Source organism: Gopherus flavomarginatus, chromosome 7, assembly GCF_025201925.1.
Source record: "Gopherus flavomarginatus isolate rGopFla2 chromosome 7, rGopFla2.mat.asm, whole genome shotgun sequence".
Classification (NCBI taxonomy): Eukaryota; Metazoa; Chordata; order Testudines; family Testudinidae; genus Gopherus; species Gopherus flavomarginatus.
In genome coordinates this window covers 102317031-102340238 of record NC_066623.1, presented here as the reverse complement: position 1 = coordinate 102340238, position 23208 = coordinate 102317031, and the positions used below count along the sequence as shown (strand labels likewise).

Genomic DNA, 23208 nt, shown 5'->3' with positions numbered 1-23208 from the left:
AGTCCCTATAGTCAACACTAAAGCAAAATATAATTCTTTAGGTTGAAAAGTAGCCAATATGTTTTCTGTTATTTCTGCAGTAACCAATCTTGTTTATATTTTAACATTTCATGACAACTTTGTACAGTAAAAGGCAAACAACAGTTATGACATTCATTCAATTCCACCGTCATTCAAATTCTGTCTTCAAATGTGCATATTTAAAGTCTCTGCATCTCAAAATTCTAAACATGAAGCTACAGGCCAATATTCTTAGTTATTAGTCCAAAACAATGTATTTAAATTAACTGGAAAAAAATGTTCTTGGTAGCTCTATGTAGTAGGTTTAATTAAGACAGTTGTGGGTTTACAAAACTGTTAAAACTTTATAATGCACACTAAACAAGCTGACTGCAGACTATCTTCAATCAACAACATAAGTATTACATTAGGCATAATTGTAGAGACATCCCTATAAGATATGATAAAAGAAAGACAGATTTGAGCAATTAAAAAAAAATACTCTAGACACCCAGAATAAAGTGATACTTACAAATCAATGGCAACTTGGTAATACCTGATGCATGTAGAAACCTATTAAGTTTAAATAATGCTGTACTGGATTACAATTTTCCAAAAACATAAGAAGTTTTATTTTTCTTAAATAATCTCTGTATTCTGCATCTTCCTTTTCAAAATTTTGGAGGTTTCCTATAAATTCTCTCTTACAGGTTGTGAGTCTCCCCCCCACCCCGACCAATCAAGCTTATTATTAATCTTACTGATACCCTGAAAAGGAAGTTTATTGTACCATTGTGACCATTTGGGGGAATACATCTGCATCAATTTATGAATCTTATTTAGTTCTGTGAGCATCTTTTATGATTGTAAACCTGCAGATCAGAACTTCCCTTTTCTGTACAACCCTTATGTTGAGAACCAATTTGAACCAGTATTTTTGTAGCCTGATGCGCTGCATAGCAAGCTCAGAAAAGGAAGGGATGTTTCTCGCCTTATGGAGACCTAACAAAAAAGAGAGTCATCTGCTGGCTGCCAAAATTACTGACTTGCTAATTACTCTTATCTGCTTTCGTAATCTTCTATGCCCAGCAGCCCACAAGGGCTAGAGGTGCTGGAGAATGGAAAATCCACAATGGGAAGACAGAAGGAGAAAGCGTGCTTTTAAAAAGAGACACTCTCTCTAGCAAGGGACAGCCCATTGCCAGAAGACTGAGCAGTATGGCTATGGCCTTGACTTCCCTGAACAATACTGACTTGGGTGTTTGCTGGTTTTCCAGAGATCCGTAACTCTCATCTGCTTTCTACAGCTATGGATACACTACAGGGCTTAGATAAGCACAGTTGCACTGCTGTAGCGCAGCTAGTACAGATGCTCTAAGCCGACAGGAGCGAGCTCTTCCATCGATTTAATTACTCCAGCCCCCACAAGCAGGACAAACTCAGCTGCCAACACAGTGCTGTCCACACCGATGCTTAGGTCGGTGTAACTTACATCGCTCAGGGGGTGGCTTATTCACACCCTGGAGCAACATAATTTATACCAATGTATGCTGTGCTGTGTACATAGCCTCAAAGTAATGTGTGATATTTAAGATGTTACTTTACAAAACCTGCGTTCCTTGCTTTACCTGTCCCCAAAGCATTAAAACTGTGGAACTAGGGTGACCAGACAGCAAGTGTGAAAAATTGGGATGGGGGTGGGGGGTAATAGGAGCTTATATAAGAAAAAGACCCAAAAATCGGGACTGTCCCTATAAAATCGGGACTTCTGGTCACCCTAGGTGGAACTGGGGACAGTGAGCATAAGCTGCTAGGGAGATTTGGTCTCAGGGCCCCACATCCCAGGAAAGAGTCTCAGTTAAAGAGGCTGCCCAATGGGAGCGTGCCTGATGGTATGTCTACGCAGCAAAGAAAAACCCACAACAGGCCCATGTCAGCTGACTGGGCTCAAGGGGCTCAGATTGAGGGGCTACAGCCCAAGTTCTGGGAGCCACCCACCTCATGAGGTTCTACAGCCCACGCCCAGACATCTACACTGCAATGAAACAGCCCTACAGCCCCATGAGCAAAAGTCATCTGGCACGGGCCAGCGGTGGGTGTCTAGTTGCTATGTAGACACATCCTAAGAGGCCAGAGCTAGGGAGAAGGTCTGGATGCTGCTCAGACCCAGTGAGCTTGGAAGCCTGTGGGATTCGAAGGCTGGGTCCAACGCTATAGACTGGTGAACATTCACAAGAAGGGACCCAACCAATGCTATAGCAATTATCCAAAGTCAATTATGATAAAGTGTCCCTGGTATGCTGTTGAGAAATTAAATAGCTTTGTGCTACAAAAAGCACTTTTATGAGGCGCTGTATTCCTTCCTTATATCGTTAACATAAGCAAAAAAAGCACGAAAAACAAGCAATGCCCTTAATAACTTTGGTCTTGATAGCAAGCAGATTTCCTAACAAAGATATTACCCACATTCAGATACAATTCAATATTGTCATTAATATTTTCATTAATGACTTGGATAATGGAGTGGTGAGTGAGTATGCATATAAAATTTGCAGATGACACCAAGCTGGGAGGGATTGCAAGCACTTTGGAGGATAGGATTAGAATTCAAAATGACCTTGACAAATTAGTGATTTGGTCTGAAATCAAAGTGAAATTTAGTAGAAACAAGTGAAAAATATTTCTCTTTAAAAAAAATCAAATCACAACTACAAAATGGGGAATAACTGGCTACGTGGTAATACTGCTGAAAAAGATGGTGGGCTATAGCAAATCACAAACTTAATGTGAGCCAACAATGTGATGTAGTTGCAAAAACAACAAATATATTTGTGGGTGGTATTAACAGGAGTGTCATATGTAAGATACAGGAAGCAACTGTCCCACTTTACTTGGAACTGTGAGGCCTCAGCTAGGGTACAGTGTCCAGTTGTGAGCAGCACATTTTAGGAAAGATGTGGACAAACTAGTGAGTCCAGAGGAGAGCAACAAAAATGATAAAAAGCTTAGAAAACCTCAGACTTATAGACATTAAGGTCAGAAGGGACCATCATGATCATCTAGTCTAACCTCCTGCACAATGCAGGTCACAAAACCTCATCCACTCACTCCTGTAATAGACCCCCAACCTCTGGCTAAGTTACTGAAGTCCTCAAATCATGGTTTAAAGACTTCAAGTTACAGAAAATCCACCATTTATATTAGTTTAAACCTGCAAGTAACCTGTACCCCATGCTGCAGAAAAAGGCAAAAAAGCCCCAGGGTCTCTGCCAATCTGACCTGGGGGAAAATTCCTTCCCAATCCAAATATGGTGAACAATTAGACCCTGATCATGTGGGCAAGATCCACCAGCCAGACACCTGGCAAAGAATTCTCTGTAGTCTCATAGCATCCCCACAATAAACATATCAAGCTCAATCTTGAAGCCAGTTAGGTTTTTGCTCCCAATGCTCCCCTTGGAAGGCTGTTCCAGAACTTCATTCCTCTGATGGTTATAAACCTTTGCCTAATTTCAAGCCTAAACTTGTTGATGGCCAGTTTATGTCCATTATATCCTCTCCTTCCCTGGCATTTATCCCTCTGATGTATTTAGAGAGAACAATCACATTTCCCCTCAGCCTTCTTTTAGTTAGGCTAAACAAGCCAAGCTCTTTGAGTCACCTCTCATAAAGTAGGTTTTCCATCCTTGGATCATCATAGTAGCTCTGCTCTGCACCTGTTCCAGTTTGAATTCATTTTTCTTAAATATGGAAGACAAAAATTGCACACACTATTCCAGATGAAGTCTCACCAGTGCCTTGTACAATGGTAGTAACACTACCCTGTCTCTACTGGAAATACCTCGGATGATGCATCCTAGAACTGCATTAGCTTTTTTCATGGTCACAACACACTGTCAGCTCATAGTGATCCTGTGACCAACCAATACACTCACCTCTTTCTCCTCCTCTGTCACTTCCAACTGATATTTCCCCAGCTTATAGCAAAAACTCTTGTTGTTAGTCCCTAAATGCATGACCTTGCATTTTGCACTATCAAATTTCATCCCATTACTAGTACAGTTTACAAGGTCATCCAGATCTTCTTGTATGAAATTCCTCCTCCGAATTGGCTATACCTCCCAATTTTCTGTCATCCACAAATTTTATTAATACACTTTCACTTTTTGTGCCAAGGTCAGTAATGTCAAAATAAGATCAGTCCCAAGACTGATCCCGAAACCAACCCCTGAGGAACTCCACTAATAACCCCAGGTTGGTCTGGCACAATCTACTTTTTGGAAAACCATGTTGTTTTTTATCCCATTTACCATTAACCTCTAGGTCCTTAATTATTTTCTCTTTCAAAATTTGTTCCAAGACTTTGCATACAATTGAGGTCAAATTAACAGGCTTGTAGTTTCCCAGATCACATTTTTTCCCCTTTCTTAAAAATAGGAACTATTTTAGCAATGTTCTAGTCATAGGATATGACCCCTGAGTTTAGAGAGCCATTAAAAATCCTTTCTATTGGGCTTGCAATTTCATGTGCCAGTTCCTTTAATATTCCTGGATGGAGATTATCCTGGCCTCCCCGATTTAGTGCCATTAAACTGTTTGAGTTGGACTTCCTAATTTCTACCTGCCTATCCTTGTTCCCATTAACCACCCTACCACCATCCCTAAGCTCTTCACTAGCCTCATTAAAAACTGAGGCAAAGTATCTGTTTAGGTCTTGGTCCGTGCCTGAATTTTCTTTAATCTTCATCCCATCCTCAGTGCTTAGTGATCTCATTTCTTCTTTCCTTATTTGCTTCTTATTTATATGGCTATAGAACCTTTTACTATTGGTTTTAATTACCTTGGCAAGGTCCAGCTCTGCTCGGCTTTTGGCAGCTCTCATTTTACACTTTCTGACCTCTAAGAGGGGGCTTTCCTTGCTGATCCCTCCGATGTTCCCTTCCTTGTAGGCTTTCTGCCTTCTCTTAATCACCTGAGATGCTTACTCAGCCAGCTTAGTCTGCAACCCTTCCTATGAATCTTTCCCCTATGAATCTTGGGATGGAGGCTGACCTGACCTATGAGGAAAGGTTAAAATTACTAGGTATGTTAGTCTTGAGAAAGGACTACTGAGCAGGGACCTGATAGTAGTCTTCAAATACATTAAAGGCTGTTATAAAGAGGATGGTGATCTACTGTTCTCCATATCCACTGAAGGCAGGACAAGTAGTAATTGGCCTAATCTGCAGCAAATGAGACTTAGGTTAGATAACAGTACATACATTCTAACCGTCAGGGTAGCTAAGCTCTGTAGTAGGCTTCCAATGGAGTTTGCTTGTGAAATCCCCATCACCATAGGTTTTTAAGAACTGGTTAGATAAACACCTGTCAGAGAAGTTCTAGGTTTACTTGGTCCTCTTTCAGTACGGGGTCTGGACTTGATGACCTCTTGAGATTCCTTCCAGCTCTATATTTATACAGTTCTATGACAAGCAACTCCAGTGGGCTTGACATTATTTTTTTTATCATCTGTAGTCCGAAAAATATCCTCCAAATCTATTTTTACACAGATTTCCACTGACTGCTCATTAAGATAATGTGCATCTTGCAACTATAGGGCCATTTTCTGAGAACATCTAAATCTAAAGTTCTGCAAAATCAGTAGTATGCCTGCTAAAAACATAACAGAAAGCACACATGGGAAGCAAGTCTAAGGGGAAAAACAGTTGGCAGTTTTTCAATGAGATATTATTAAGGGCACAAGAGCAAACTATCCCACTGCAGAGAAAAGATAGGAAGTATGGTAATAGGCCACCTTGGCTTAACCAGGAGATCTTCAATGATCTAAAAAAAAGAGTCTTACAAAAAGTGGAAACTGGATCAAATTACAAAGGATGAATATAAACAAACACCACCAAGTTTGTAGGGACAAAATTAGAAAGACCAAGGCAAAAAACTGCGATCTAACTAGCTAGAGACATAAAGGGTAACAAGAAAACATTCTACAAATACATTAGAAGCAAGAGGAAAACCAAGGACAGGGGAGGCCCATTACTCAATGAAAAGACAATAACAGAAAATGTGGAAATGGCAGAGGTTCTTAATGACTTCTTTCTCTATTTTAGCCTCTGATACTATCTCATTTTCACTGGGATTCACTATGTTAGACGTCTAATCACAGCCAAACTTTTTGGTGAAAACCAAAACAAAGAACAAGTTAAAAATACTTAGACAAATTAGATGTGTTCAGGTCACTGGAGTCTGATGAAATGCATCCTAGAATACTCAAGGAGCTAACTGAGAAGATATCTGAGCCATTAGCAATTATTTTTGAAAAATCATGTAAGATGGGAGAGATTCCAGAAGACTGGAAAAGGGCAAATATAGTGCCAATCTATAAAAAGGGAAACAGGGACAACCCAAGGAATTACAGACCAGTCAGCTTATCTTCTGTACCCGGAAAGACAATGGAGCAAATAATTAAGCAATGAAGTTGCAAACATCTAGAAGATAATAAGGTGATAAATAACAGTCAGCATGGATTTGTCAAGAACAAATCATGTCAAACCAACCTGAAAGCTTTCTTTGAGAGGGTAACAAGCCTTGTGGATGGGGGTGGGGAAGTGGCAGACATGGTATATTTTGACTTTAGTAAAGCTTTCAATACAGTGTTGCATGACCTTCTCATAAACAAACTAGCGAAATGCAACCTAGATGGAGCTACTATATTGTGGGTGCAAAACTGATTGGAAAACCATTCTCAGAGAGTAGTTATCAGTGGTTCACAGTCATGCTAGAAGAGCATAATGAGTGGGATCCGCAGGAATCGGTTCTGGGTCCGGTTCTATTCAATATCTTCATCAATGATTTAGAAAATGGCATAGAGAGTACACTTATAAAGGTTGTTGACGATACCAAGCTGGGAGGGATTGCAAGTGCTTTGGAGGACTGGATTAAAATTCAAAATGATCTGGACAAATTAGACAAATGGTCTGAAGTAAATAAGATTAAATTCAATAAGGAAAAATGCAAAGTACTCCACTTAGGAAGGAACAGTCAGTTGCACACATACAAAAATGGGAAATGACTGCCTAGGAAGGAGTACTGCAGAAAGAGATCGGAGGGTCATAGTGGACCACAAACTAAATGAGTCAACAGTGTAACAATGTTGCAAAAAAGCAAACATCATTCTGGAGTGTATTAGCAGGAGTGCTGTAAGCAAGACACAAGAAGCAATTCTTCCACTCTACTCCATGCTGATTAGGCCTTACCTGCAGTATTGTATCTAGTTCTGAGCACCACTTTTCAGGAAGGATGTGGACAAACCAGAGAGAGTCCAGAGAAGAGCAACAATAGTGATTAAAGGTCTAGAAAACATGACCTATGAGGTATAACTGAAAAAATTGAGTTTGTTTAGTCTGGAAAAGGGAAGATTGAGAGGGGACATGGTAACAGTTTTCAAGTACATAAAAGGTTGTTACAAAGAGGATAGAAAAAAATTGTTCTTCTTAGCCTCCTGCTCACTCCTCTTCATCCCCTCTCTCCGTGCCCACCACTCACTCCTCTCCGCCCTCTCCCCCCGCATGTGTGAGCAGTGGGTGGGGCCTTCGGGGTAAGAGGCTGAGCAGGGGGCAGAGCCTCGGGGCGGACTCTGGGCAGAGCAGAGGAGTGGGGCCATGGTACAAGCGTTGAGGCCCACAAAAAGTTAATCTGGTCCCGTACCTGCATGGTAGGATTATTTGATTCACTACAAAATTAGGTCAGACTCCTCTTTGGAGAGCTCTAGGTCCATTAAATTTCTATTCATTTACCTTTGGGTTGGGGGAAATCACAAGATTCTCAAAAAACTGCTGTTCCCCAACGTGCAAGGGTAATCAGCATTTGCTGGAAAAAAATGAACATTGCTGCTTGACACTATCTGGAGAACAGAGAGCAAATCAGCTGTTCACAGACATCTCTGTACACTAAAGAGGGCAGATCATACGTCAGTACATATTTAATAGTTGAAATGAACCAATAAGTGGGCATGTTTGTAGCCTCAGGTATCAGACTATCCTACTTCTGATATGACGGATCTCCTGAGGAAGGGTAAGACTCCTTTTGCTCTCCACTAAGCTAACTGCAATGGGATGATGGGAAGGGCAGGTGTTGCCATGAGACTCTGGGGGAGTAGAAATTGGGAAGAATCCTGATTCTGTCCCCAGCACCTGCCAAACTGAGATGCTAACTAATGCACAGGGGAGTAGCCCGCTCCTGAGAAAGGGGTGAAGTAAGTATCTCAGACCCTGCCAAAAGCAAGGGATGGGGCAGAAAGGCAACAGTGACAGAGTCAAAAGGTTCTCCACTTGGGGCAGCACAACTACATGCTTCCCTTTATTCAGGACAGATTCAAATGCAGTTATAGGTTTGCAGTTGCTACCCTAAGTCCATGTGGAGTCCCATGGAGTGGTCTATGCTAGGCCTAGGGCCTATGACTGTATCCATGGCAAATTAAAAATATACAGTAGTTATTTATACAAACTACTTTTAAGTGGATTCTCATAACATTTGCTAAAACCACAATAAAAAAAACCCTCAAATAGAAGAAGAAGAACAGCAATTTTATGCATTACATGTCTGAACACTGCTTATGCCTTTAGCATCTGAACATTATGATGGTTGACTGTGTGAGATTAGATACACAGATGACACTGCATGTAATAATGTGACCGCTTTTCTGCAGCCCACTATGCTTGCCTTTTTAGTTTACAAAGGATGGGGCAATAACAATTCTACTTATTTTAAGCAGAATTGATTTATGGATGAAATTATTAAGCCATGGCCATGAAATGTAATTTTATTTAAGCTAGCCTGGGCAAAATCTTGTATTACTGGCAAAGTATGGAGTTTAGGTCTGTGTGTCACCTTTTAAAACTGTTTCAATTTCAAAGTTTTTAATCCATTTAATCATTGGTGGGAGGGTTAAATATTTTTATTTAAAATGGTTAGTGAAATGTTGATATACTTAATCAATATTCATCAGTGAGTCTTGTATTATTGTTGAAATAGAGAACTGCCATACAAAGGAAGAAGATATTTTGCCAAATGGTTCTTGAGGTTTAGATTGATGAAAACCTACTGAATATCTAGCTTCTTATAAGTGTTTAATTGAATTCATGCATTGTCAAATGGTAATGTGCAAAAAATATGCACATAGCTGATTTATAGGTATAAAGAGAGGCCAGACTGAGAGGCTAAGGTCCCTTTTACACAACTTTGAATGAACTTAATGCTGTTGGAAAAGACCTGACAGTCCAGAAAAGTGAAGTTTATCCCCAGAAAAGGAACAACAGTACAGTCTTATTCACTCCACTCTATCATACCAACATGCCTCAACCGTGTACCAGAAGTGCTGAGGTGAGATGGTAGTTCAGTCTCCATGCTCATTCAGTCTTTGTCTTCTGATGTTACTGCCAGCCAAACGGTTAATTATAGCATTTTTGCAATGCAGACACCCGACACTGAGGAAAGAGGTTTGGACCACCAACTCATTTCACATAGCCACTGAACCAATTGCACAGGCAACCAGACAATCTTTTATACAATCTGCCTTTCACACAGAAGTGAGAGGAAGGATGGTCCACTGGCTAGGATGCAAGGCTGGAATTTAAGAAGAATGGGTTCACTTCCCTGCACCACACACAGACTTCCTGCATGATCTTGGGTAAATCTGTCTGTGCCTCAGTTTCCAACATGTAAAATGGGGATATAACTTCCTTACCTCACAAGGATGCTGTGAGGATAAATACATTAAAGAGTGTGAGGCGCTCAAGTACTATAATAAAAGAGCCATGCAAGTAGCTTAGGTAGACAGAACAATTTTTACTCACTACTTACCTGGACATGAATGTGTGATTGAGAAGTGACACGCTTTATATCCCTAAATAACTGGCTGGACTGTCAAAAGTTCTGCATGTCCAGCAGTCCCTCTTAATGTCAGTAAGCGTGGCCAAGTAAGCAGCACTTTTGAAAATCAGGCCACTTACTTTTGCGACTAAAACTTTAGCCAACCATTTTTTAAATAAATAATCTTTGTTACTATTCCCTGGAACCATCCACTTTCTCAAACATAAATGTTATTATAATTATATAGGTTCTAGTAAACAATATTTAACTGTTGTTGACATATCTTCATCTTCAGGATAATCCCATATTAGCAGGGCAGGTTGGCTGCAGTTAGTTAGCATATTTCATCAAACAGAAACCAAGAGACTTTTTTGACAGACTAAGACAATGCAATACTTGAAACCCAAAGAGTCAGAAAGACAGACAGACAGAAAGAGATTCACTTAGCCTCTGGGGCAGGGATGGGATAAGATAGTTTGGCAGACTATCAAGTAGTGTCTCTTCATCATAGATAAGCTCAATGCTGAAGTCATCAAAGTACTGCCAACTATAGTGATATTTTCACGAGTGATGAGATTTCAGAGGGTTATGGAGTTCATCATGCACTGCCACGAGCATCAGTCCTGCCAGTAGTCAGCCGTATCTCTCCCCACTGCTATCACAGGATGGGAAGGGGAAGGAGGGAGCAAAGAGCCCAGCAGTTCAGTGCAACTCCTTTACCTCCTCCCACTGCCCTCCTTGGTGGGGGGGAAGGACAGGAAGGATGGCACATCTGCTCTTCCTCCCTCCATCACCTGGGCTGTGAAGAGGCAGAGAAAACCCTGTGGCAGCCCCCACTCCCAGGCTATAAGAAAGGGACAGAACTCATGGAGAGACAGGGTGACAAAATTAATTGCTGAACAGGGGATGGGACTGGACCTGACAATAGTCTAAAAACAGCATCAGCAAGTGCATGGTGGACAGTAAAAAGCATGTTATAAATACATGGTTATTTAGACACACGTGTCCAATGACCTCTTGGCAGCTTAAAAGAACTAAAGCTGATGTACTTTTAAATGAACAGTTTGCCCAATGAGTTCAGGAGAGGCCTAGGGAAAGCTAATCAAAAGTTGCCAAGGATGTGTTCTAATGACCAAGAAAGGGCAGAGTATTCCACAACTGCTGGCCCTTGACCCTAAAGAATCTGCCTCCTGTACCTTCTTGACTGTACCTGCATTGTGACTTGCTCACAGTGTCAAGTAGACTGATAGTGAAATCCACAATGGGATTAAATGCTTAACTTTAAGTGCCTACGTCTAAAATTTTGATCCTCAAAACCCCGGCTCAGCTGTCACCTAACCTTGCAGGCACCTAAATACCCTAGGCACCTGCATTTCCTAAAGCACCTAATTTCTGTTGGTGGTTATGCACAAAATCTCCTAAATCCTCCAGCAGAATCCTCAAACTACACATTTACCTACCTAGATTCACTGGCACAGGGACTGAGACCTGGGGCTCCCAAGAGACTGCTCTAACCATGAGGCTAGAGAGTCACTCACTCACTCTGTGGCCCAATGACCATTAAAATATTTCATACAAAGCTTCAACCCCCGAGACTGACAAACACCCAGCTTCTTCTCCCCACCCCCGCAGAATACCCTATCATCCAGTAGTTAGGGCAGGGAGGTGGGAGGCTGGGGTCCAAGTTCCTGCTCTGACAGGGTGGGAATTCGAACCTGAATGTCCCACATCCCAGGTGAATGGTATAACCACATGGCTCTCAGATAGAATGGGGGAACAGCCACTGGTTTTCCTGTGAAAGGATTGATCGGGTTTAGGTGTTTAACTCCAGCCAGGAGTTCCTGGCTAGGCATCCCTCCAGTCCAGAATTAGGCCGCAAATTTATTTGGAGGGGTGGGGCTTAGGCTACTCCCCTCTTCTCAGCATTTCCGATTGGCTAGTTTAGACAGCTCCCTGCTCAGCGTGCTGGCTTTTGCAAATCCCATTCTTAGACACCTAACTCTCCCCTAGCATTGAAGAGGGTGCCAGGGCTGGGAATTCCATTAGGCAGCAGGGCATCTACAGTTAGGTGCTACAATACAAAGCCTGAGTCCCCTTTGTGGCTCTAGCCCTAACTGCCTCAGCACAAGCTGCTCAATCTGATGCTACTACTTTTGATGCCCTGTAGCTGCCTCAAGTCAACATCCTTGACTATTGGTATCACGTCTTCATGTGGGCCCACAGGATAAGGGGCTTGCAGTAGATTTTTCACAGGCTGAGCTAAAAAAGGAAAATCAATTTCAATCCTCGTAAGATGAAACCACTGATGTGTGCAAACGCTAATGTCCAGAAGGCAGATCCCCAGAGACATGAGGGTGGCTGTCTTCCATCCATATCTTGAGGGGCTGTTAAAGGGAGAACAGTGCCAATATACAGTCCACAGACTAAATTCTTTCTATATCACTGGGGACAATAAGTTTTGAACTTATTTGCCATGGTGATTAAATGCACTGTGAGAAAAAAACAATAGTTGGGAAAAAATCCAGTATATTTAAGGCAAGTGTGTAATGCATGTAATTAGACAAATTAATGACAACTGTGTAAACTAGATGCTAATTTCACCTACAGTTTGACTTCAGAAGTCTGAAAATGTGCCTTTTAGCCCTCTGTTTTAGATACCAACTGCATTTAGACCGCTCAGCAACAAAAAAAATCTCATAAGGGCCTCTTCAAAAAAATGTACACATCTGAATGAATATCAGTCCAATGTTTAGCAATAATTTCCTTATTGCTTAAGTGAGTATAGCAGCAAGAAAAAGAAAAACAGTAAGCAATACAATATTTTCTTCATTTCATATAATTGTGTGTCTTGCAATGGAAACATACTGTGAAATAGCTTCAGAGATGAGTTTCATCAACAATAAGGTTTTTTCTGTTTGAGTAGTTGAAAACAAAAGTGATTAAGCATTTTAGTTGAGTATTCAAAATTTCAGCAAACGGAAGAAAAATCCCCTTTTAAACAAAAATTTGGCTTTTTAAACTATTTTGGTGAAGAATCTAAAGTTTAGTTTATTGTGTTGAAATGAACAGAACACAACTTTACAGTGAAACTAAAGCTAAACTGTGATCTACAAGTGCCAGGTTTAATAAAAAACAACAAAATAAACATTCTTGTACTTGATTGTTCACTACCCTCTCCCATAATTTTATTATTATTTATATTGTGGTGGTGCTTAGGGGCTCCAGTCATGGATCAGGACTCCATTGTGCTAGGTGGTCTACAAACAGACCAAAAAACAATTACTCCTGCACCAAAGACTGCACAATCTCAGAAATGTTCCAATGAATCTTCCTGAGATTCTACCCAAACATTCAATTTGTGATTTCTTTCACAACCTAATGCATTCCATACTTGAATCAAGCCAATAGGAACACCCTACTGTAGTTAAGAGCTTGCGATCACAGTATTTTGAACACTAATTCACTTAAGGGCATATATTAAAACCTTCCTCCCACAGTTCTATGAAAATTTTTATCCAATTCCGTTCTATTAAAGCCAATTTTCACTTTTTTTTTTAAACCCAGCTCCTTGACCGTGCATTGTTGGAACTGCAAGGAATCTGGAATTCCTCATCTTGTCTGTAATTTTTTAAAAGGACACTAATAATGAGAATAGGGGAGGTTTGCAGTGTTATGCATTAACAGAGAGCCATCAATAAGTGTGCAAACTTTCAACGTGAACATTTTGCCCCTTTACTCCTGAGTAAGTTTTATGCAGGTGTACAGTCAAATTGCAGAATCAGGCCCTTAGGAGAGGATTAGCTTTAACTCAGGGAGCTTAGTTTTAACCATAATGTTATTGACTGCCAGGGGATCCAGACTCTGGGGGATAGCCCTATTACACAGAACCATGGATATTTAAGCAAGTCCCTGAAGTCGGCATTGCCACTTCCCCTCCCTTAGGTTCTAAATATTTCCACAATAAATTTCCATCAGACAATCCCGTTTGCGGTTGGTTTTCAACTCACAATACATCTTCCGAGAAAGAAAACAAATCAACAGATGAGTGCTTTTAAAATGAGCCCTCAGCTAACACGCTCCTTATTTAAAACTCCCGTAGACAGCAGCAATACATTCAGGAGGCGCACTATCAAAAAGACAGACTGCAGGAGTAAGATCCTCTCCGACCAGGCAGCGGTGTACAGACGGGCTGCAAGCCCCGTGGAACTGGAGCAGTCACTAACAATGAAGCTCATTTCAATGTGTACTTTTAGGGGTTCTGGAGGGTGAGGGTTTGGGGATGTTTGCAAAAGCGCTATTCAAAAATCAGAAACAAAGCTCTGAACGTGGGACTGGCAATTCCCTCCCCAACAGCCCCCGGGAACCCCCAAACGCCAACAACATAACGGTGCGTAACAGCGAAAGCAAAACAAGGGGCGTCTTGGCTGCGGGGCTGTCATAATAACATGGCTGTGGGGGGAGAGCTAATTGAACCATGGGAAGGACTGCTCGGTCACACACTCAGCTTCCCCTCATCCGCAGCGCGTCGCCAGGAGCCCGGGGATCCTCAAGACAAAATCACTCAACCAGGTCACGTTTGCTGTTGGCTTTCCTCTCTGCTTGGGCTCCAGGGGCCGGCGTGTTCTGGGGTGAGGCTGGCGCGGCTGTGCGTTTGGTTGGGGCCGGGCACCTCGGGGACACGAGATTTCAGACCGAATCTTGGGAGTTTCCACGGATCGCTTAAAAGCCGGGACAGAAAATTCCGCTTGTTCTGGGGCGGACGGGGAGGGGAGAGAGCAAAGGGGGGGTTGCAATGTGCAGATGATGATGGGTAAAAACTGCTGCCACAGGCTGAAGGAGGGGGAAATGTTAGTTGCCCTGTAATGAGGGGGGTAGTGGGGCGCTAGAATGGCACTCCTGCCCACCACCCCCTCCAGCAGCAATAGGGTGCCGTCTGTCCCACATCCCTTCTACACGCAGCGGCCACCTGACCTCCCCACTCACCAAGGCGGCAGTGCCTGGGGCCGCCCGCCCTCCTTCCACGGGGGCAACCATGTAACTCTTCAGGGGAGCAACAAGAAGGCACCCCCCTCCTTGCCCCCTCTCTCCACCACAACTGCACGTGGCAGCTGGCACCCAACTCCAACATGGCAATATCCGGGCAACCCCTTCTCTCCCTCCCCCCGTCCCGTTCCCAAAGTCCCGCCCCCGTCCCCAGACGGAGAGACCACCGCAACAGACAGGGAGAGCCCGGGGTTGTTATTCCAGCAGAGAAGAGGCTGCGCTTCTCGTTGCTCTTGCTACTCGGTGCCACCCAGGAGAAGCGCACGCTGCTGTGCACGTCTCCGGGATCACGCTCAGACTGCGCGACAAACGTCTCATCCACCCCCCCGTCCGGCCACCGCCGCCAGCCCAGCCCCCGTTTGCCTGGGGAGAGAGACTCGCCGCACTAACCTGCCGCGGCAAACCTCGGCGCCCGGCGTCCCCCTGCTCCCCATGGCGCTGCAGCGGCTCCGGCTCCTTCCCGCGCACGTGGCGCGGCCGCCCCGGGAGAGCCGCTTCCCCGGGTGCCTGCCCCCTCCGACCCCCGGCCGCGCGCCGCCGAGCCCAGAGGCGGGGAGGAGATGATCCCGGGTCGCCGCCTCCTCTCCAGAGCGAGGTGGGAGGGGGCGCAGAACGGCTCCCCCCCCAGCCCTCTCAGTCTCCCTGGAGGGGAGGGCAGCATCGCTGCTCACAGACTGCCTCACCCCCCCCCGCCCCACTCTTGTACTCGTGTCCCAGGGCCTAGGGTGACCAGACAAGTGTGAAAAATCAGGACAGGGTAGGGGGTAATAGGAGCCTGTATAAGGAAACGACCCCAAAATTGGGACTGTCCCTATAAAATCGACATCTGGTCACCCTGCCCAGTCCGGTGCACAGTGCGTAAGGCACCAGCCGGGGGCCAAGAGGCCATGCGGCAGGACCGCCACCCCCCAGGAGCGCGGACATTTCCCTCCAGCCCCTGGAACAGCCGCGCTGGGCCCTACCCCACGAGTTCTGCAGTTCGTCCGCCCCCACGCACGGGTGGCTCCCGCCCGCTCCTGCCTCTCGTCTTGCTGCACTAAACAGACAGCTGCCGGGTGCCACCTGCGTCCCAGGCTCTCCCATCCCGGTGGGGATGCAGGGCAGTGCCAGGGGCCAAGGGGGTAGCCACCAGCTGTTGTCCATACAGCAGGTGGCCCCTAGGCATTCAACAACAAGGAAGAGCCTTTTGCATGCTTCTTCCCAGTGCACCAGCCATTTCTCCCCCATCTGAACCAGACAGCCAGTGTAAGGCCTCGCCCTGCAAATGTCCAACAAGAAACAGGTTTCTTGGAAAGCTGCGTGGTGTTGGTGCCGCCACAGAAGACCCCATAATAGCTGCTGCTAACGGGGTGATTTTTTTCATCCTGGCTTCTCTCAGTCACCCATGAAAATTTAATGAGGCATTGAGGGCTGTTACCTTCAGAGTCAATGGGGTAAGCATATTTAGCCTAATGCATTTGCTGCCGAGCCCATAGGTCTATTGCAAGCAGATCAGGAGTCCTAGAGAGACCCTCCTTTCAACACACAATTCACGGCCCATTAAACGTATTCTGTGATAACAGCTTCTGTACAAACGTAGAACCATACAAAACAGAGGCTGTCATGCACTTCCTGAAAAGATTTACATATAGAGGAGAAGTACATTCCGGAGGTTAGTTCCTTTACCAGATTTATCTCCAATCAACACACACACAAAAAAAGGAAAATCGACCACAGCTAACCAGGTAAATTGCAAAAGGAAAAACAATTCTAAGTCACAAAGGTCTGGATCTTTCTTCCACTGAAGTCAGTGGGGAAATTCCCCTAACAGAATAACTAATCAGATTCAAAATTATAAACAATATCTTACTTTTATAGCCCCTTTTATCTTAAAAGATCCTATAACACACCACCCAAATTAGCAAAGTCATCATCAAAAATACACATGGGGAAAACATATATTTCTCACACTAGTGAAATAGTCTTTTCTGAAGCAAATATGACAACTGTTAAACAGGGTAAAAGAGTTCCCATCTAAGAGTTAAAGGGAAAACTTGAAGAATACCATGGCATACACAAATGAAACTGTAGGAGGAATGTAGGTAGGAAGAATGCAAGAAGTAAATACTGTAAATGCATTAAAACGAGGTGGCCAACCTGTGGCTCTGAAGCCACATGCGGCTCTTCAGAAGTTAATATGCGGCTACTTGTACAGGCACCGACTCCAGGGCTGGAGTACAGGCACCAATTTTCCAATGTGCCGGACTTTGTTCACTGCTCAAACCCTGGCTTTGCCACAGGCCCTACCCCCACTCCACCCTTTCCCACCCCCCTCCCGAGCCTCCTGCATGCCACAAAACAGCTGATCAGGAGGTGTGGAGAGGGAGGGAAAGGCATTCATCGGCAGGGCTGCTGGTAGGTGGGAAGTGTTGGGAGGGGAGCTGATGGGGGGCTGCTGACAAATTACTGTGGCTCTTTGGCAATGTACATTAGTAAATTCTGGCTCCTTCTCAGGCTCAGGTTGGCCCCTGCCAGGGCCGGCGCTTCCATTTAGGTGGCCTAGGCAATCGCCTAGGGCGCCAGAATTATTGGTGGGCGGCATTTTGCTGGAGGGGGCGGCAGGCGGCTCCGGTGGAGCTGCCGCAGTGGTGCCTGCGGAGGGTCCGCTGGTCAGCGGCTCCGGTGGAGCTGCCGCAGTCGTGCCTGCGGAGGGTCCGCTGCTCCCGTGGCTCCAGTGGACCTCCCGCAGGCACCACTGCGGCAGCTCCACCGGAGCCGCGGGACCAGGGCGCGGGGCGGCGAAATTGCCGTGCGCCTAGGGCGCTAAAACCCCTAGCACCCTGCATTAAAATATGTGAAACCCACTATTTCAAACCTCTTGCATTATGGTTGATATACACCCTCTAGCCCAATAGAACACGACCCGATAGAACACAAATTTGGATATAATGCAGTACAGCAGCGGGGAGCCCCAGACCCTTTAAAGTGCCACCCGAGCCCCGCTGCTTTAGCACGTTATATCCGAATTCGTTTGGCGCCCTAGGCCCTTTAAATCACCACTGGAGCCCTGCTGCCAGAGCTCCAGTGGTGATTTAAAGGGACCCGGGCTCCCCACAGCAGCTGGAGCACCAGGCCCTTTAAATCCCCGCTGGCGCTCTGGCAGCCAGACTCGGGTGGTGATTTAAAGACCTCCAGCTGCTGCGGGGAGCCCTGGGCCTTTTAAATCCCTGCCCAAGCCATGCTGCTGGAGCTCCAGCGGTGATTTAAAGGGACCCGGGCTCCCCACAGCAGCTGGAGCACCAGGCCCTTTAAATCCCCGCTGGCGCTCTGGCAGCCAGACTCGGGTGGTGATTTAAAGGGCTCCAGCTGCTGCGGGGAGCCCCGGGCCTTTTAAATCCCTGCCCAAGCCATGCTGCCGGAGCTCCAGCGGTGATTTAAAGGGCCCAGGGCTCCCTGCAGCGGCTGGAACATCAGGCCCTTTAAATCACCACTGGGGAAGCCAGTCCAGCTGATACGCCGTACCGGACCAAACCCAATAGAATGCGGTCTCACCTATATTTTTTTGGCTCCTGAGGACCACATTATATCAGGGTAGAGGTGTGTGTATATATATATATATATATATCACCCATCACTGCCGTATCCAGTCTGTTATATTTTTAAAATAACTGTTATAATAGTCCAATAACCTTTGTAATGTATTTGATAATTACAATACTTTTCAAAAGCCAAATCCCAGTTGTCAGTTTCCATCCAAAAACTTGTATTCTCACAATCTACTTTTACTGCAAAGTGACTTTCCTCAGTTCCATTTACTGGAGAAATTACAGCTGGGACTATCAATGGAGCTTCAGGGAGCATATACCTGCAGACCTCTGTCTGTGATGGTGTCTAGTAGCAATAAGTTTTCCCTTCAGTAAGGATTTCGCCTTCAGAAGAAATGCATAAACAGTCCAAAAGACAGCAACTAAAAGTCATATTTCCGGTAACTTCTTGGGACCATTTATTTGACTAGGACTGTTTTTCATAAAAGATATGGAAATAAGAAAACAATTGTGAATTCTAGATTCCTCAAAATGCATGCTTCAGATTAGTCAATGCAATAGTGAACAAGATGCCTCACATGACGCTTGTCCTCACACACTGATCAGGAAGTTGTATCTGCCATGTAGCCAGCCTGTCAAGTCTTTCTATGCACAGGAAAGATGCTACATGTTGAGGTCATGTCTACATTACAAAATTATGTCAACCTAATTTACATTGACATACAGTCACCACAGTTATTAAATTGCTTGTGTGTGCACACTTGGCTTCTTGTTTCTGGTAAGGATGTGCATCACTGACACACCTGTATTGATTGTATTGTCAGTTTGGGTCATTGTGGGAGGGCTCTTGAAAGTCAGTAACAGGCAACGTAAGCAACACAGTGTCTACACTGACACAGTGTTGACCTAATTACATCAGCCATGACTTTATGCCATTCGGGGAGGTGTTGTTACTAAAATCAGTGCAGAGAGGCACTTACATCAGCAAGAACCAAAAAAACTGAAGACACTTTCACAGCTAGGTCGATGCAAGGAAGCTTATGTTGACCTAACCACGTAGCATAGACTAGGCCTCCATAACAATAGTAAGAACACTTCAGATAAAAATAGTTAATTCTATTCTCATTGCTGAAATTTATTGATGCAAGTCACACTTCCTTACAATATATTTTTAAATATAAAAGAATGTAATTGCTCACCAGATTGTAATATGAATGCAAATGAACTTACTGTAATTATACTTTGCAATTGTCAACTTTAAAAACTAAGAAAATAGAACAGACCCAAAAAGTAATTTGAACTGCAATTCTTCATTGTACCCCTGCATTATGCAAGAGTTACCATACGCAATATGTTCTCTTTTAATATAACATATTTTTAGTTTATAACTTTGCATCATAGGTATCTGAATGAGATCATTTTAATGGTCACAGATGTTTTTTTCCAAGTGAACAATGTGACAAAAACATGAGATACAAAAACATAATTCAGTTTGAGGGAATCTGAAAGGGCTTGTTAATCTTTTTCTAGGAACCTTACGTAAATTCAACATTCCTCCATCCTATATTCTAATCACACTTTATACCATCACAGAGTTCCTCCTTGAAAAAAAGAAAACAAAACAAATCAGAGATTAATGGATAAACCCCAACAATCTATACAATACAGGCCAAAGGAGAGGTTATTCCATAGCAGAGTGTGCCCAGTAAGAGGAAGTGAGACCTTAACCAAGAATGCCTAACCTAGACAATGCTATTATCCTTGCATAATATGAAGATCTGAAACTAATGAGGTGATACTGTAAACAGACTTTTGATGTACTGAACGATTGTCATAGGTAAGGTGCCAGGTCCTCTGTGTAGTACTCTTTATAGACTCATAGACTCTAGGACTGGAAGGGACCTCGAGAGGTCATCGAGTCCAGTCCCCTGCCCTCATGGCAGGACCAAATACTGTCTAGACCATCCCTAATAGACATTTATCTAACCTACTCTTAAATATCTCCAGAGATGGAGATTCCACAACTTCCCTAGGCAATCTATTCCAGTGTTTAACTACCCTGACAGTTAGGAACTTTTTCCTAATGTCCAGCCTAAATCTCCCTTGCTGCAGTTTAAGCCCATTGCTTCTTGTTCTATCATTGGAGGCTAAGATGAACAAGTTTTCTCCCTCCTCCTGATGACACCCTTTTAGATACCTGAAAACTGCTATCATGTCCCCTCTCAGTCTTCTCTTTTCCAAACTAAAACAAACCCAATTGTTTCAGCCTTCCTTCATAGGTCATGTTCTCAAGACCTTTAATCATTCTCGTTGCTCTTCTCTGGACCCTCTCCAATTTCTCCACATCTTTCTTGAAATGCGGTGCCCAGAACTGGACACAATACTCCAGTTGAGGCCTAACCAGCACAGAGTAAAGCGGAAGAATGACTTCTCGTGTCTTGTTTACAACACACCTGTTAATGCATCCCAGAATCACGTTTGCTTTTTTTGCAACAGCATCACACTGTTGACTCATATTAAGCTTGTGGTCTACTATGACCCCTAGATCTCTTTCTGCCATACTCCTTCCTAGACAGTCTCTTCCCATTCTGTATGTGTGAAACTGATTGTTCCTTCCTAAGTGGAACACTTTGCATTTATCTTTATTGAACTTCATCCTGTTTACCTCAGACCATTTCTCCAATTTGTCCAGATCATTTTGAATTTTGACCCTGTCCTCCAAAGCAGTTGCAATCCCTCCCAGTTTGGTATCGTCTGCAAACTTAATAAGCATACTTTCTATGCCAACATCTAAATCGTTGATGAAGATATTGAACAGAGCCGGTCCCAAAACAGACCCCTGCGGAACCCCACTTGTTATACCTTTCCAGCAGGATTGGGAGCCATTAATAACTACTCTCTGAGTATGATTATCCAGCCAGTTATGCACCCACCTTATAGTAGCCCCATCTAAATTGTACTTTCCTAGTTTATCTATAAGAATATCATGCGAGACTGTATCAAATGCCTTACTAAAGTCTAGGTATATCACATCCACCGCTTCTCCCTTATCCACAAGGCTCGTTATCCTATCAAAGAATGCTATCAGATTAGTTTAACATGATTTGTTCTTTACAAATCCATGCTGGCTATTCCCTATCACCTTTCCACCTTCCAAGTGTTTGCAGATGATTTCTTTAATTACTTGCTCCATTATCTTCCCCGGCACAGAAGTTAAACTAACTGGTCTGGAGTTTCCTGGGTTGTTTTTATTTCCCTTTTAATAGATGGGCACTATATTTGCCCCCTTCCAGTCTTCTGGAATCTCCCCCGTCTCCCATGATTTCCCAAAGATAATAGCTAGAGGCTCAGATACCTCCTTTATTAACTCCTTGAGTATTCTAGGATGCATTTCATCAGGCCCTGGTGACTTGCAGGCATCTAACTTTTCTAAGTGATTTTTTACTTGCTCTTTTTTTATTTTATCTTCTAAACCTACCCTCTTCCCGTAAGCATTCACTATATTAGACATTTCTTCAGACTTCTCAGTGAAGACCGAAACAAAGAAGTCATTAAGCATCTTTGCCATTTCCAAGTCTCCCGTTACTGTTTCCCTCTCCTCACGGAGCAGTGGGCTTACCCTGTCCTTGGTCTTCCTCTTGCTTCTAATGTATTGATAAAAAGTCTTCTTGTTTCCCTTTATTCCTATATACTCTTTCTCTTATGGCACTTAATGATTGATAGAGTAACCAAAAGACAAGCAGAACTTCCTTCTCAATGTTCTATTAGGTTTAAAATGAAGAGGTAAAGATCCATCATAGCATTTTTCTTCTCTAGCAAGCACTGGTAGAGAAAGTGATGGATCCAAGGTAAAGCCAAAGGCACTTAACACACAGTCTTATTTGGCAGATAATGGAATGTTCTTGTCACTTCCAGGTGACTGGCAATGATTTTTTTTTTAAATTAGACTTGTGCTCTTTTTTGTTTCTTTATGATACATACGAAGGTCTGAAAGGCTCCCCCCTCTCCTTTACAAGTCTGTCGCATCTTACGCACATTTAACATGCACAATTTCAGCTTTAAGCAGTCAGCAAAAACAAAAAAACAAAAAGAGAAAAATAATTTTAATCCTGTAACCGTAGTGCGGGCAATTCCGCCCGCCATTCAACTCAATGTAATTTTGACTATACACGGTTTTTGCTTTACGCGCTAACCGTGGAACAGAACCCCCGTGTAAGATGAGACTCGCCTGTACTTTCCAAAAAGAGAAAAAAAAATCTGTTTTATTTTTCTTAAACATTAGGAGTACCATGTGTCCGACGAAGTGGGTATTCATCCACAAAAGCTTATGCTCCAATACGTCTGTTAGACTATAAGTTGCCACAGAGCTCTTTGTCGCTTTGTACAGATCCAGACTAACATGGTTACTCCTCTGAGACCCTTTCCCAATGATTCCCAACGTTCTGTTCGCTTTTTTGACTGCTGCTGCACATTGAGTGCCTGTTTTCAGAGAACTATCCACAATGACTCCAAGATCTTTCTTGAGTGGTAACAGCTAATTTAGACCTTATAATTTTATATGTATAGTTTACTTAGGAAATGTTTTCCAATGTGCATTTGCTTTGCATTCAGGTATGTAATGCTGGTACATACCTAGGCCATCCCATAATTTGTACCACCATCGCTACAATCAATCAGAACTAGTCTGAGGTATGTCTACTCAAGCTAGAAATTACACCTCCAGCTCCAGCATAGACATACATTAAAAGAGCACATAAAGCCCTGAGATAAAAACTGT

The 23208-nt window shown here is 43.6% G+C and overlaps 1 protein-coding gene across 10 annotated transcripts in view; it reads right to left on the bottom strand.

Moving 5' to 3' along the window:
• The window catches only part of DAB1 (DAB adaptor protein 1), a 718429-nt gene that overhangs the window by 247929 nt on the left and 447292 nt on the right, over nucleotides 1-23208 (bottom strand). The window contains exon 1 of one of the 10 annotated variants that reach the window (XM_050962015.1): nucleotides 15298-15359. The exons of 8 other annotated variants lie outside the window; for them this stretch is intronic. The gene's annotated coding sequence lies outside the window, so the exon portion shown is untranslated. Of the gene's footprint in view, nucleotides 1-15297; nucleotides 15360-23208 lie in introns of those variants that run through there. One more of the 10 variants, XM_050962014.1, reaches the window with a different exon arrangement.